The 13,573-nt window shown below is 39.2% G+C and overlaps 1 protein-coding gene across 3 annotated transcripts in view; it reads left to right on the top strand.

The window, feature by feature from the left end:
* The window catches only part of LOC133576485 (SAM and SH3 domain-containing protein 1-like), a 487,427-nt gene that overhangs the window by 210,234 nt on the left and 263,620 nt on the right, over positions 1–13,573 (top strand). The window lies entirely within an intron of this gene.

Genomic DNA, 13,573 nt, shown 5'->3' with positions numbered 1-13,573 from the left:
CAGAACTGCACCCGCCCACCATCCGCCCGTTGTTATATATCTAATATTAATAAAAAAATTAAAAAAAAGGGTGAAAACTACGCGAATTGCACCTTGTGCAGACAAGATTTTTCGATCGGACACGGAGGAATTAGCGATGTAAAAGACCACGTTGGGACAAAAAAACACAAGTCTAATGCCGTTGCTAGCGATACAAGTGGAAAACTTTCAACGTTTTTCGTCGCCCAAACAGATTCTTTGGATGTGATAAATGCCGAAGTTTTATTTACGGAGGCAATAATTGAGCATGGACTTCCAATCGCACTGGCTGATCACATGGGACAGTTAATAATGTAATGCAACCTTTAAAAATCATTACGCGGTGATCGCGATCCCAAAAATAAACTTTTCTTGCATGATAATGTCCAGAAAAATTCGCTTTATATTACTATAGAGTCCTTTTAACGAATGAGTTTGATGGTTTATCACAAACCTTAAATGAAAGAAGTCCTTTGTTCTCCTGCACCATGCATGCGCAATCCTGTCGGCTGTATTTCACAGCACGACATACTGTAAAAAGTGTTTATACTATTTATACTTTCAATCAACAAATTGAAGTCTTGTGAAAGGTTGACAGGATAACTGGCATTAACTGTCAAAATAATTTCAAACTATTGAAGTTAGCTTACAGAATAAACATGTCAATCAACCCATATGATTTTTGCTGTAATATTTTTGTTTTGAAAAGTCACTGTGACTGATAGAAAAGTGATGGTTTTAGCAACATTTTAACCTGTCTGAATGCTAATAGTCATTTTGCGTCGGGGGGCGAAGCCCTGAACCCTCCACCAGGACTTTGTCCTGGACCTACCGGGGCCTGCGGCCCTTGGACCCTGGCTACTAGGTTTTTCTAAGTTGGCAGGTATGGTGAGGTTATAAAGCTTTTGCCTGTTAAAGAAAGGAGACTGATCCAATGCACAGACATTCGCGTGCCACGCTGTCACGACCCAGACGCACACCAGTGCGCAATCATATGGGAGCCGCGCTGAGCGCACCTCCAAGCGCGTCTCGCTGCCGGCGACGGCCAGATATGGGCCCACGCTCCAGCGCCATCCATTTTCAGGGCTAGTTGATTCGGCAGGTGGGTTGTTACACACTCCTTAGCGGGTTCCAACTTCCATGGCCACCGTCCTGCTCTCTATATCAACCAGGGTGAGCCCCACCCCTTTCATGAGCGCACTACGCGCGGAGTGACCCCTGTTACGCGCCCCCGGCAACAGGGGTGGCAAGCAGGTAAGCTGCGCGGGAGGAGCGCGCGGAGTGACCCATGTTACGAGCCCCCGGCCACGGGGGTGGCGGGCAGGTAAGCTGCTTACCTGCTGCGCGTGACGCCGGCCGCGGCGAAAGCGAACGAGGCGGGGTGTCGGTGCGGTGGGCGCGGTAGTGACCCTGGACGTGCGTCGGGCCCTTCTCGCGGATCGCCTCAGCTACGGCTCCCGGTGGGGCCCTCTCGGGGGAAGGGGCCTCGGTCCCGGACCCCGGCGAGGCGTCCCTTCTCCGCTCCGTAAAAGTGTCCATCTCTTTTCTTTTTTTTTCTTCTGTTGTGGCATATGCAGCAGGTGCCTGCTCGTTTTTCGTATGTGGTTAACAACATTTAACTATGTATATATATTTCCGAATTGGTTTAACTGCCACCCGCAAAAAAATAAAAAATAAAAAAAAATTAATCCGCCCGACCCGACCCGCGAGCGGATAAAATCTTAGTTTTTTTAATTTCATCCGCCCGATCCGCGGATAATCCGCGGACTCCGCGGTTGTGTCCGCAAACCGCGCATCTCTAATAGATAGATAGTACTTTATTGATTCCTTCAGGATAGTTCCCTCAGGAAAATTAAAAATGTTCACATTGGTTACGTTTCTAGTTATGTTACCTTAAATTTGGCTATTATGGTGTCATTCTGACAATTGTTTTGATTATATTATAATTGTAATATTTGAATGATGATAAATTAATGTGTCGTGTCAGTTGTGAATTTCACCAATGCAGCGGTTTGAGGAAACACTCGTTTGCTTTTCCAAACATTTTTTAATGGTGACGTACCAAAATGAGAATCCTAAACATGAATTGCTTAAAGTCGATTAATTGAAATGAAAAACTTTGCCGTAGTAGAGATTTTCAAACAATATCAGTGTTTGTGTGTGAATGAGTAAAGATGTGTGCCATAAGCAATGTGTGTGACATGATGTGATGTTTTTGAACCTAATTGAACAATGGAGAAGACTTCATTTCATGCCACTTTTAAAACGCACGGTTTTAAAGATCATTTATTGAGAAACTGAGACAAAATGTGCGTCAGAGCCAGAGTGCTGCAGTGTTTGTGTGGACAATGCTTTAAAATAACATGCCTCTGCCAAATAAGTAAACACTTCTATTCCATTCACTTCAATGGTGCCTCCTGTTCACCTGTGTGTGATGAATGTTCTAGCGAGGAGGTGAGAGGCAGCAGATGTTGCCGTCACCCGGAGCGCTCGTGCGATGATAGATGGCCCCGTGTGCTGGACGAACCCCCAAAAATGAGGCTTTGTATTGTGACTCCAATTTTTGTTTCACCGCTGAGCTTTTTTTTTGGTTTGGTTTGCTGTCATTGTTTTTACATTCTACAAAACCCAAAACCAGTGAAGTTGGCACGTTGTATAAATCGTAAATAAAAACAGAATACAATGATTTGCAAATCCTTTTCAGCTTATATTCAATTGAATAGACTGCAAAGACAAGATATTTAATGTTTGAACTGAGAAACTTTTTTTTTTGTGCAAAAAATCATTAACTTAGAATTTAATGGCAGCAACACATTACAAAAAAGTTGGCACAGGGGCATTTTTACCACTGTGTTACATGGCCTTTCCTTTTAACAACACTCAGTAAACGTTTGGGAACTGAGGAGACCAATTTTTGAAGCTTTTCAGGTGGAATTCTTCCCCATTCTTTCTTGATGAACACCAACAGTCCGGGGTCCCCGTTGTGGTATTTTAGGCTTCATAATGTGCCACACATTTTCAATGGGAGACAGGTCTGGACTACAGGCAGGCCAGTCTAGTACCCGCACTCTTCTACTATGAAGCCACACTGTTGTAACACGTTGCTTGACATTGTCTTGCTGAAATAAGCAGGGGCGTCCATGATAACGTTGCTTGGATGGCAACATATGTTGATCCAAAACCTGTATGTACCTTTCAGCATTAATGGTGCCTTCACAGATATGTAAGTTACCCATGCCTAGGGCACTAATGCACCCCCATAACATTGCAGATGCTGGCTTTTGAACTTTGTGCCTATAACAATCTGGATGGTTCTTCTCCTCTTTGGTCCGGAGGACACGACGTCCACAGTTTCCAAAAACAATTGGAAATGTGGACTCGTCAGATCACAGAACACGTTACCACTTTGCATCAGTCCATCTTAGATGAACTCGGGCCCAGCGAAGCCGGCAGCGTTTCTGGGTGTTGTTGATAAATGGCTTTTGCTTTGCATAGTAGAGTTTTAACTTGCACTTACAGATGTAGCGACCAACTGTAGTTACTGACAGTGGGTTTCTGAAGTGTTCCTGAGCCCATGTGGTGATATCCTTTACACACTGATGTCGCTTTTTGATGCTGTAATGTCATCGCTTATGTACAGTGATTTCTCCAGATTCTCTGAACCTTTTGATGATAATACGGATTGTAGATGGTGAAATCCCTAAATTCCTTCCAATAGCTGGTTGAGAAATGTTGTTCTTAAACTGTTCGACAATTTGCTCATGCATTTGTTCACAAAGTGGTGACCCTCGCCCCATCCTTGTTTGTGAATGACTGGGAGCTGCTTTTATACCCAACCATGGCAGCCACCTGTTCCCAATTAGCCTGTTCACCTGTGGGATGTTCCAAATAAGTGTTTAATGAGCATTCTTCAACTTTCTCAGTCTTTTTTGCTACTTGTGCCAGCTTTTTTGAAACATGTTGCAGGCATCAAATTCCAAAGGAGCTAATATTTGCAAAAAATAACAAAGTTGACCAGTTCTAACGTTAAGTATCTTGTCTTTGCAGTCTATTCAATTGAATATAAGTTGAAAAGGATTTGCAAATCGTTGTATTCTGTTTTTATGTACGATTTACACAACATGCCAACTTCACTGGTTTTGGGTTTTGTATTTATAATCTATTCCGATTAACCAATGCTATTTATAACCTACTCTATTCATATCCTATTCTATTTGAATTATTATGCACATACTATCATTCCTGTGGTAATCGTTGGGCTAAATCTGGGACCTCGGGTACTAAAAGCTGTGACGCCTCGTGTCTCATATGTGCTGGTATGAAAATAAAATTCCTTATTAACCGTCAAAATTGACCAATTCATGGTTATATGGCCACACCCTTCTACTATCCAGGTGAGAGGCATGATTATAATCTAGAATTAACTTTTACCAACCGGAGCTCACCGGTTCAATATGTCATAGCAGCATAAACTAGTAAGCTCTCTGTAATCGCTTTGTCTGCCTTAGCATTTTTTATTATATTATTGCTAATACTTGGTTAATATTCAGGTCACAAGATGTTAACGGAATATTGTTGGCCGTTTTTTGGATGTTTTTTAGAGGGTTTTATGACCCATTGGCTGCATTGTTCGCCACATCGTACTTGCCTTATTTTACTACTTAGATTGCATAAAAAAGAAAACCATGTGTTCTTGGCTTACATAGGGATTGTGAATCCATCCATCCGTTTTCTACCACTTATCCCTTTCGGGGTCATGGGGGGTGCTGGAGCCTATCTCAGCCGCATTCGGGCGGAAGGTGGGGTACACCCGAATGATAGGCAAATTTCCAAAAAAAGCCCTTTAACGTCACATAACCACAGTGCACGTTTGTGGTGTGATTATTGAACACAATCATTTGTGGTGCACAAATAAGCAAAACCTCACATGTGCAATTACACTTGGAGATAATGCAGCAGTTGACATCGGGGAAACAATTTGAGTCTTTCCATCCAGAAAAGTTTCCCACAGATGCTATTTGGTCACATGGAGCCATTTGTGTGGACTCCTATTAATTCAACTCACATGTGGGGTCGCCGTTGATTAACTTGTTTTTAACTTACGTGGCCATTTTAGTTGTAAAAAAAATACTTGATGATAACATTTACTTGTTTTCTTATGGATTTTTCTTGTTCATTCGTTCTGTGTAAACATTTAGGTATGTGTCCTAGTTTAACTAGGTTTGGATAAAATAACATTAGATTATTAAGAATGCAGCTGTTACGTATACTGTAATATTGTACGTTGTAATTGGGACGTGTTATGGATTGTATACATTATATAATACTATAATATAATATATCAGTATATATTATATGTTGTATATACAGGTAAAAGCCAGTAAATTAGAATATTTTGAAAAACTTGATTTATTTCAGTAATTGCATTCAAAAGGTGTAACTTGTACATTATATTTATTCATTGCACACAGACTGATGCATTCAAATGTTTATTTCATTTAATTTTGATGATTTGAAGTGGCAACAAATGAAAATCCAAAATTCCGTGTGTCACAAAATTAGAATATTACTTAAGGCTAATACAAAAAAGGGATTTTTAGAAATGTTGGCCAACTGAAAAGTATGAAAATGAAAAATATGAGCATGTACAATACTCAATACTTGGTTGGAGCTCCTTTTGCCTCAATTACTGCGTTAATGCGGCGTGGCATGGAGTCGATGAGTTTCTGGCACTGCTCAGGTGTTATGAGAGCCCAGGTTGCTCTGATAGTGGCCTTCAACTCTTCTGCGTTTTTGGGTCTGGCATTCTGCATCTTCCTTTTCACAATACCCCACAGATTTTCTATGGGGCTAAGGTCAGGGGAGTTGGCGGGCCAATTTAGAACAGAAATACCATGGTCCGTAAACCAGGCACGGGTAGATTTTGCGCTGTGTGCAGGCGCCAAGTCCTGTTGGAACTTGAAATCTCCATCTCCATAGAGCAGGTCAGCAGCAGGAAGCATGAAGTGCTCTAAAACTTGCTGGTAGACGGCTGCGTTGACCCTGGATCTCAGGAAACAGAGTGGACCGACACCAGCAGATGACATGGCTGGTTTGGTTTGCATTTCCTTTGGAAATCGAGGTCCTAGAGTCTGGAGGAAGACAGGAGAGGCACAGGATCCACGTTGCCTGTAGTCTAGTGTAAAGTTTCCACCATCAGTGATGGTTTGGGGTGCCATGTCATCTGCTGGTGTCGGTCCACTCTGTTTCCTGAGATCCAGGGTCAACGCAGCCGTCTACCAGCAAGTTTTAGAGCACTTCATGCTTCCTGCTGCTGACCTGCTCTATGGAGATGGAGATTTCAAGTTCCAACAGGACTTGGCGCCTGCACACAGCGCAAAATCTACCCGTGCCTGGTTTACGGACCATGGTATTTCTGTTCTAAATTGGCCCGCCAACTCCCCTGACCTTAGCCCCATAGAAAATCTGTGGGGTATTGTGAAAAGGAAGATGCAGAATGCCAGACCCAAAAACGCAGAAGAGTTGAAGGCCACTATCAGAGCAACCTGGGCTCTCATAACACCTGAGCAGTGCCAGAAACTCATCGACTCCATGCCACGCCGCATTAACGCAGTAATTGAGGCAAAAGGAGCTCCAACCAAGTATTGAGTATTGTACATGCTCATATTTTTCATTTTCATTCTTTTCAGTTGGCCAACATTTCTAAAAATCCCTTTTTTGTATTAGCCTTAAGTAATATTCTAATTTTGTGACACACGGAATTTTGGATTTTCATTTGTTGCCACTTCAAATCATCAAAATTAAATGAAATAAACATTTGAATGCATCAGTCTGTGTGCAATGAATAAATATAATGTACAAGTTACACCTTTTGAATGCAATTACTGAAATAAATCAAGTTTTTCAAAATATTCTAATTTACTGGCTTTTACCTGTATAATATGTAAATATGACATATATGTTATATTTTGTATTGCTAATATGGTACATTTTTAGTCTACTTTATATCTTTTGTTTTCACCCTCTTTTTGTGCCCTTATGTGCATTATCCTTTCCATCCTTATCCTTTCCAGCCTTTGTAACTGAGCTACTGTGTGGAACAATTTCCCTTGTAGATCATTAAAGTTTGTCTAAGTCTAAGAATACACACATTTTAACAAGTTAGTATTTGTTTGGATATAATTTTCTCTTAATTAAAATGGCATAAATATTAAGTGTTTTTATGAAAAACAGTAACATTTGTACATTTTTAGATACAATTGTGCAATTTATTTTAAATGGCAAAAATGCTCATGAAAGTATGTTTTTCAAAAAAAACAAAAATACATAATTAACAAAAAACATTAAGCTTGCGTAACTTTTTTCTTCTTCTTTTGACAACAAACTACTTGATGCTAACTCAACAGCACCTCTGCTGATTGCAGACAAGTAGTGCAGTCCATTCCGTCTCAATTTCGTTTCAGAATCAGAATCATCTTTACTGGCAAAATATGTTTAACGCACAAAGAAATAGACTTGGTAGACCAGGGGTCAGCAACCCAAAACGTTGAAAGAGCCATATTGGAGCAAAAATACAAAAAACTAATTTGTCTGGAACCGCAAAAAATGAAAGTGTTATAATGAAGGCAACACATGACGTAAGTGTCTATATTAGCCTACTATCAAAATGACTTTAAAAGTCTTATATAAGTGTTATAATGAAGGCAACACATGATGTGTGTTTATATTAGCTATAATAGCCTACTATCAAAATGACTGTGTTGCAGGCTGAAGCAAATCTTCTTTGACAGAAATATCGAAATGTAATATTTATTCTACACATTTTTACAACATTAGAAACCATTAGTAAATCAGAGGCTACTCAGAAGGTGAGATAACTCCTGGAAATGACTGGCTTTTAATGGCCAAAGGTATAGATGTGTGTGTCCAAGTTAAAGGAAACGGCAGGCTGTCTTCTTCTAATGCATTTATTACAATCTTTGGCAAGCTAGGTAATGTTTGCTGTGGTCTGGAACAACATGGCACACAAACAACTATTTGAAATGTAGCCAATATTACATACAGTTACATGCAAAACTAAATTATATACAAAGAGGATAAAAGTAAATGAGCTCAAGTATACCTACAAATGAGGCATGGTAATGCAATATGTAGATACAGCTAGCTTAAATAGCATGTTAGCATGGATTAGCTTGCAGTCATGCACCAACCAAATATGCCTAATTAGCACTCCAACAAGTCAATAACATCAACAAAGCGCACCTTTGCGCATTCACGCACAGCATACATTTTTTGGTGGACACAATGAGACAAAGAAGGAGTGGAAGATTGTACATGTAAACAAACTGTTGCATCATAGTCCACACTAGGGTGTGTTCAAGAACCGCCAAAATTAGTAGGACAAAACGATGTACCTTTGCAGCCAAGACACCATTTCAAACAACTAATTTGATTATTAATCCAAATCCTTATTTCATACAGCTCAGATCAATCATTGCAGCTTTATTAAGACATGTGTTTATGCTGCATGCTACAATGCACAACTTTACTCATTCAATTCATTTAACGTGCAATTTCTTCATATGCTTTACTGTTTGAAGTGACAATAAAATACAGTAATTGCAAACACGCCTATCCTTTGGCGGTTAAATGTGCTGTGATGTTATTACTTCTAATTTTTAATTACCGCGCAGCCAAAATACATTTCAACGTAGAAAAGCCCTTCAGGATGTTAATGAAGTGAGCAGCACTCCAGGGAGTGGGAAGCCTGCATGCATGATTAATGCCTAAAAAAGACCCAGAATACATATACAGTTACTTATTGATAGCTGCAAAGACCAACAAACAAGAAAGTGTCTTTATTTGACGTTGAATCATTTAATCATGATGTTCCGTGTAGAGTGTTACGTATATGTTATGCATTAGACTATAGCCTTTTATATTTTATATTTATATAGCATAGTATTTATTAAATCCATTGTTATGAGTTCTATCAATCACAATTGAAGCAACCTTTTAAGCACACTTCCTGTTTGCAACCTGCAGATTCAGTCTCAACCAGTCTTCTTTGATCTTAGTTAATAGTAGCTATGTCCCGGTACAACTTTTTCACTTCCGATTTGGCAACATCTCGTGGTTAGGATCATTTATTGAGTGAAGTTCATGTTGCAGTAAATTGAATGTTTGTTACTGGCTACTTTCTAATGTGCTTTTTGGAGACTTTGTGTCTGTAAGTAATATGCAACTATATTTATTTGATAATTGTTGTATGTTCACAAATGTTTTAGACTGCAATTTTTGTTTAATTAAGGAATTTGCAAATGTTTAGCTTGTGTGCTATTGTTTGCTTAGCTGTTGTGTAGCTGTAGTTTACAGCCCCCCATGTTAACCTTTTTAAAAATGACTTCACGCAAACAAAACCCCGACCTTATATGCTTACTGCAGCAGGACATTTATACATATGTATATATATATATATATATATATATATATATATATATATATATATATATATATATAGACGTAGTCAAAAGTTTACATACACTTGTAAAGAACATAATGTCATGGCTGACCACAGAACTTTCCTCCAGAAGGTCTTATCTTTGTACATGTGATGTCAGATGAAACAAAAATTTAGCGGTTTGGCCACAATACCCAGCAATATGTTTGGAGGAGAAAAGGTGAGGCCTTTAATCCCAGGAGCACCATCCCTACCGTCAAGCATGGTGGTGGTAGTATTATGCTCTGGGCCTGTTTTGCTGCCAATGGAACTGGTGCTTTACAGAGAGTAAATGGGACAATGAAAAATTAGGATTACCTCCAAATTCTTCAGGACAACCTAAAATCATCAGCCCGGAGGTTGGGTCTTGGTCGCAGTTGGGTGTTCCAACAGGACAATGGCCCCAAACATATGTTAAAAGTGGTAAAGGAATGGCTAAATCAGGCTAGAATTAAGGTTTTAGAATGGCCTTCCCAAAGTCCTGACTTAAACATATGGGCAGTGCTGAAGAAACAAGTCCATGCCAGAAAACCAACAAACTTACTGAACTGCACCAATTTTGTCAAGAGGAGTGGTCAAAAATTCAACCAGATGCTTGCCAGAAGCTTGTGGATGGCTACCAAAAGCGCCTTATTGCAGTGAAACTTGCCAAGGGACATGTAACCAAATATTAACATTGCTGTATGTATACTTTTGACCCAGCACATTTGGTCATATTTTCAGTAGACCCATAATAAATTCATAAAAGAATCAAACTTCATGAATGTTTTTTGTGACCAACAAGTATGTGCTCCAATCACTCTATCACACAAAAATAAGAGTTGTAGAAATGATTGGAAGCTCAAGACAGCCATAACCTAGTGGTTAGAGTGTCCGCCCTGAGATCGGTAGGTTGTGAGTTCAAACCCTGGCCGAGTCATACCAAAGACTATAAAAATGGGACCCATTACCTCCCTGCTTGGCACTCCGCATTAAGGGTTGGAATTGGGGATTGAATCCCCAAAAATGATTCCCGGGCGTGGCCACCGCTGCTGCCCACTGCTCCCATCACCTCCCAGGGGGTGATCAAGGGTGATGGGTCAAATGCTGAGAATAATTTCACCACGCCTTAATTTCGCCACATTGGTACTTTAACTTTGACATTATGTCCTTTACAAGTGTATGTAAACTTTTGACCACGACTGTATATATATATATATATACATATACTTTATACTATTTTTTAATGTAAAATGGATGGCAATCTCCGCATTTTACTTAAGGATGAGTCAGAGTGCTATGAAAAATATAGCTTCATGATTTTATTTAAGAATTTTAGATGATTTATGTCATGAAATATGGATGTAATTATAAACAACTATGATTACAACTACTAAAAAAATGTGTAAAGGAATAATTTAATAACTAGAAAACGCTGCTTTAAAATGTACACTTGTATATCCCTTTGAGAACCAGCATCCTCTGCAGCGGACATTTATGGATATGCATTTTATATAATACAATTTCTAAAAGCTTTACCCATAAGTATTTACTTTGTTCAATCTTTAGTTTTACATATTGTACATCAGCACCACAGATAAAAGGCAAGGACTACTGAGCATCAATGAAATATTGATCATGAGCTGGCATACTGTAAGTTGTTCCTTTTAATCTTCACAACATTTTGCAGCATACACCAATTCTTATAGGATACGAGAAACTCAGTTGACATTTGAAGTAGGTCGCCATGAAAAAAATGGAGCTGTTGCTGTAGTAAATCAAAGCCAATGTATGAGAACATTTGAGGGACATAACCTTCCATCGCTGCTTTATGCTTCTTCATATTCCCGTTGACCCTGAATGCACCTTGTTGTGCAGCCGTCTGGTCTAATAAAGATCCGTGCTGAATGTCAACAAAACAAGAAACAGAGCTTCAAGTATGTCTTGCCCTCCATTGATGTAATATCCTGGCTGGGTTGTTTACTCAGTCTGTTACTTTTTGCCTGTGATAAAGCCTAAAATGCATTGGAATCAACATTGCCTTGGATGTACTTCAAGTCACATTTTCACCCATTGTACAAGTAAAAAAAAAAGCTGATAATAAAGCTTAAAAACAACAAACTTAACTTAACTTTAAAGCATAACATAATTTTAATGTAATGTTTCGCATTCTTCAGTGGCATACAAGTGTAATAAGAAGATACGCCCTACTTGCCTTGAATGTAAGGCTGTGTTGCATGTTGTTGACATATACCATATTTTCCGAACTATAAGGCACACTTAAAATCCTTTTTTTTCCTCTCAAAACTCGACAGTACACCTTATAACCCGGTGCGCCTAATATGCGGATTAATTCTGATTTTGCTTACCCAGCTCGAACCAATTTCATTTGGTACATGGTGTAATGATAAGTGTGACCAGTAGATGGCAATCAAACATAAGAGATATGTGTAGACTGCTATATGACTCAAGTAAACAATACCAACATTTTATATGTTCCATTGAAAATATAGAACATTACACACGGCGCTCAAAAATCTATCAAAATGTTTTAGTACGACTTTGGTAAGCTATGAAGCCGCACCGCTTGATGGATTGTACTGTGCTTCAACATAGGAGTATTATTATGGTGTGTGTATAAGGTAAGACATATTATCTGGCATTTTGTTTCGCAATATTATGCAAAAGCAATTGTCTTCCCTTCTGGTACCTGCTGATCTGTATTTGGGATCTGCATAAGTCCTGAAAAATCGCGTGCGTCCGCCTTTGTAGTCCGTGCCGACACCGTAGTAATAATAATTCATTTTCTACCGCTTGTCTTTAATAATGTTGACAAAATAATAGAATGATAAATGACACAATATGTTACTGCATATGTCAGCAGATAAATTTGGAGCCTTTGTTTGTTTACTTACTACTAAAAGACAAGTTGTCTTGTATGTTCACATTTTCTTGCCTTCTGGTACCTGCTGATCTGTAATTGGGATCTGCATAAGTCCTGAAAAATCGCGTGCGTCCGCCTTTGTAGTCCGTGTCGACACCGTAGTTGATAAGCTTCTTCTTTTTCTCTATCTTCTTGTTATGTGACATTCATCCTCAACTGTTGCCATTTCTAGTATAAAGTAGTGTAAATTTCTTACTTATATCTGTCAGTAAACTCGCCATGAACGTGCTAAAACATACCGGTGTAGTGAGTTTACATTATTCACCCAAGTACCAGGTACCTGCTGATCTGTATTTGGGATCTGCATAAATCCTGAAAAATTGCACGCATCCACCTTTGTAGTCCGTGCCGACACCGTAGTAATAATAATTCATTTTCTACCGCTTGTCCTTAATAATGTTGACAAAATAATAGAATGATAAATGACACAATATGTTACTGCATATGTCAGCAGCTAAATTTGGAGCCTTTGTTTGTTTACTTACTACTAAAAGACAAGTTGTCTTGTATGTTCACTATTTTATTTAAGGACAGACTTGCAATAAGAAACGTATGTTTAATGTACTGTAAGATTTTTTGTTAAAATAAAGCCAATAATCCCATTTTTTGTGGTCCCCTTTATATAGAAAAGTATCAAAAAGTATCGAAATAATGTTGGTACCGGTAACAAAATATTGGTATCGGGACAACACTATAGTACATGCTGTCTCTCTGTCTTTACACACATATACACACACACACACACACACACACACACACACACACACACTACTAATACTACTTTTGGCTACTCTATCCAACTCTGCTATACTGTACACACTATAATATAGTATTTTAAGTATGGTTATATCCTTTATTATGTGAAGTAGAACATTTGCTTTTTGCCCCCCAAAAAGGCTGCAGGCAACTCGTGCTGCCATTTTGTCTGCCACTTGGTCACTTAGCCTGTCTCATAGCGATAGACTGGCAGCTGGTCGCTAAACATGTCAGCGTTGGCCTCTTTGCTTCTTGCTCTCGCTTACCAGAAGGCTAATGTTGCCAAGCTTGTCACAGCTGTGGCGGGGTTTTTTTTTGTCAATCGGGAATGTCGCACATAATGTTGTTCAATCAGGACCAGAATGACATAATGACAT

Source organism: Nerophis lumbriciformis, linkage group LG34 (genome assembly GCF_033978685.3).
Source record: "Nerophis lumbriciformis linkage group LG34, RoL_Nlum_v2.1, whole genome shotgun sequence".
NCBI lineage: Eukaryota > Metazoa > Chordata > Actinopteri > Syngnathiformes > Syngnathidae > Nerophis > Nerophis lumbriciformis.
Note: the sequence above shows the minus strand (reverse complement) of the source record. Positions and strands in the feature narration are given on the sequence as shown.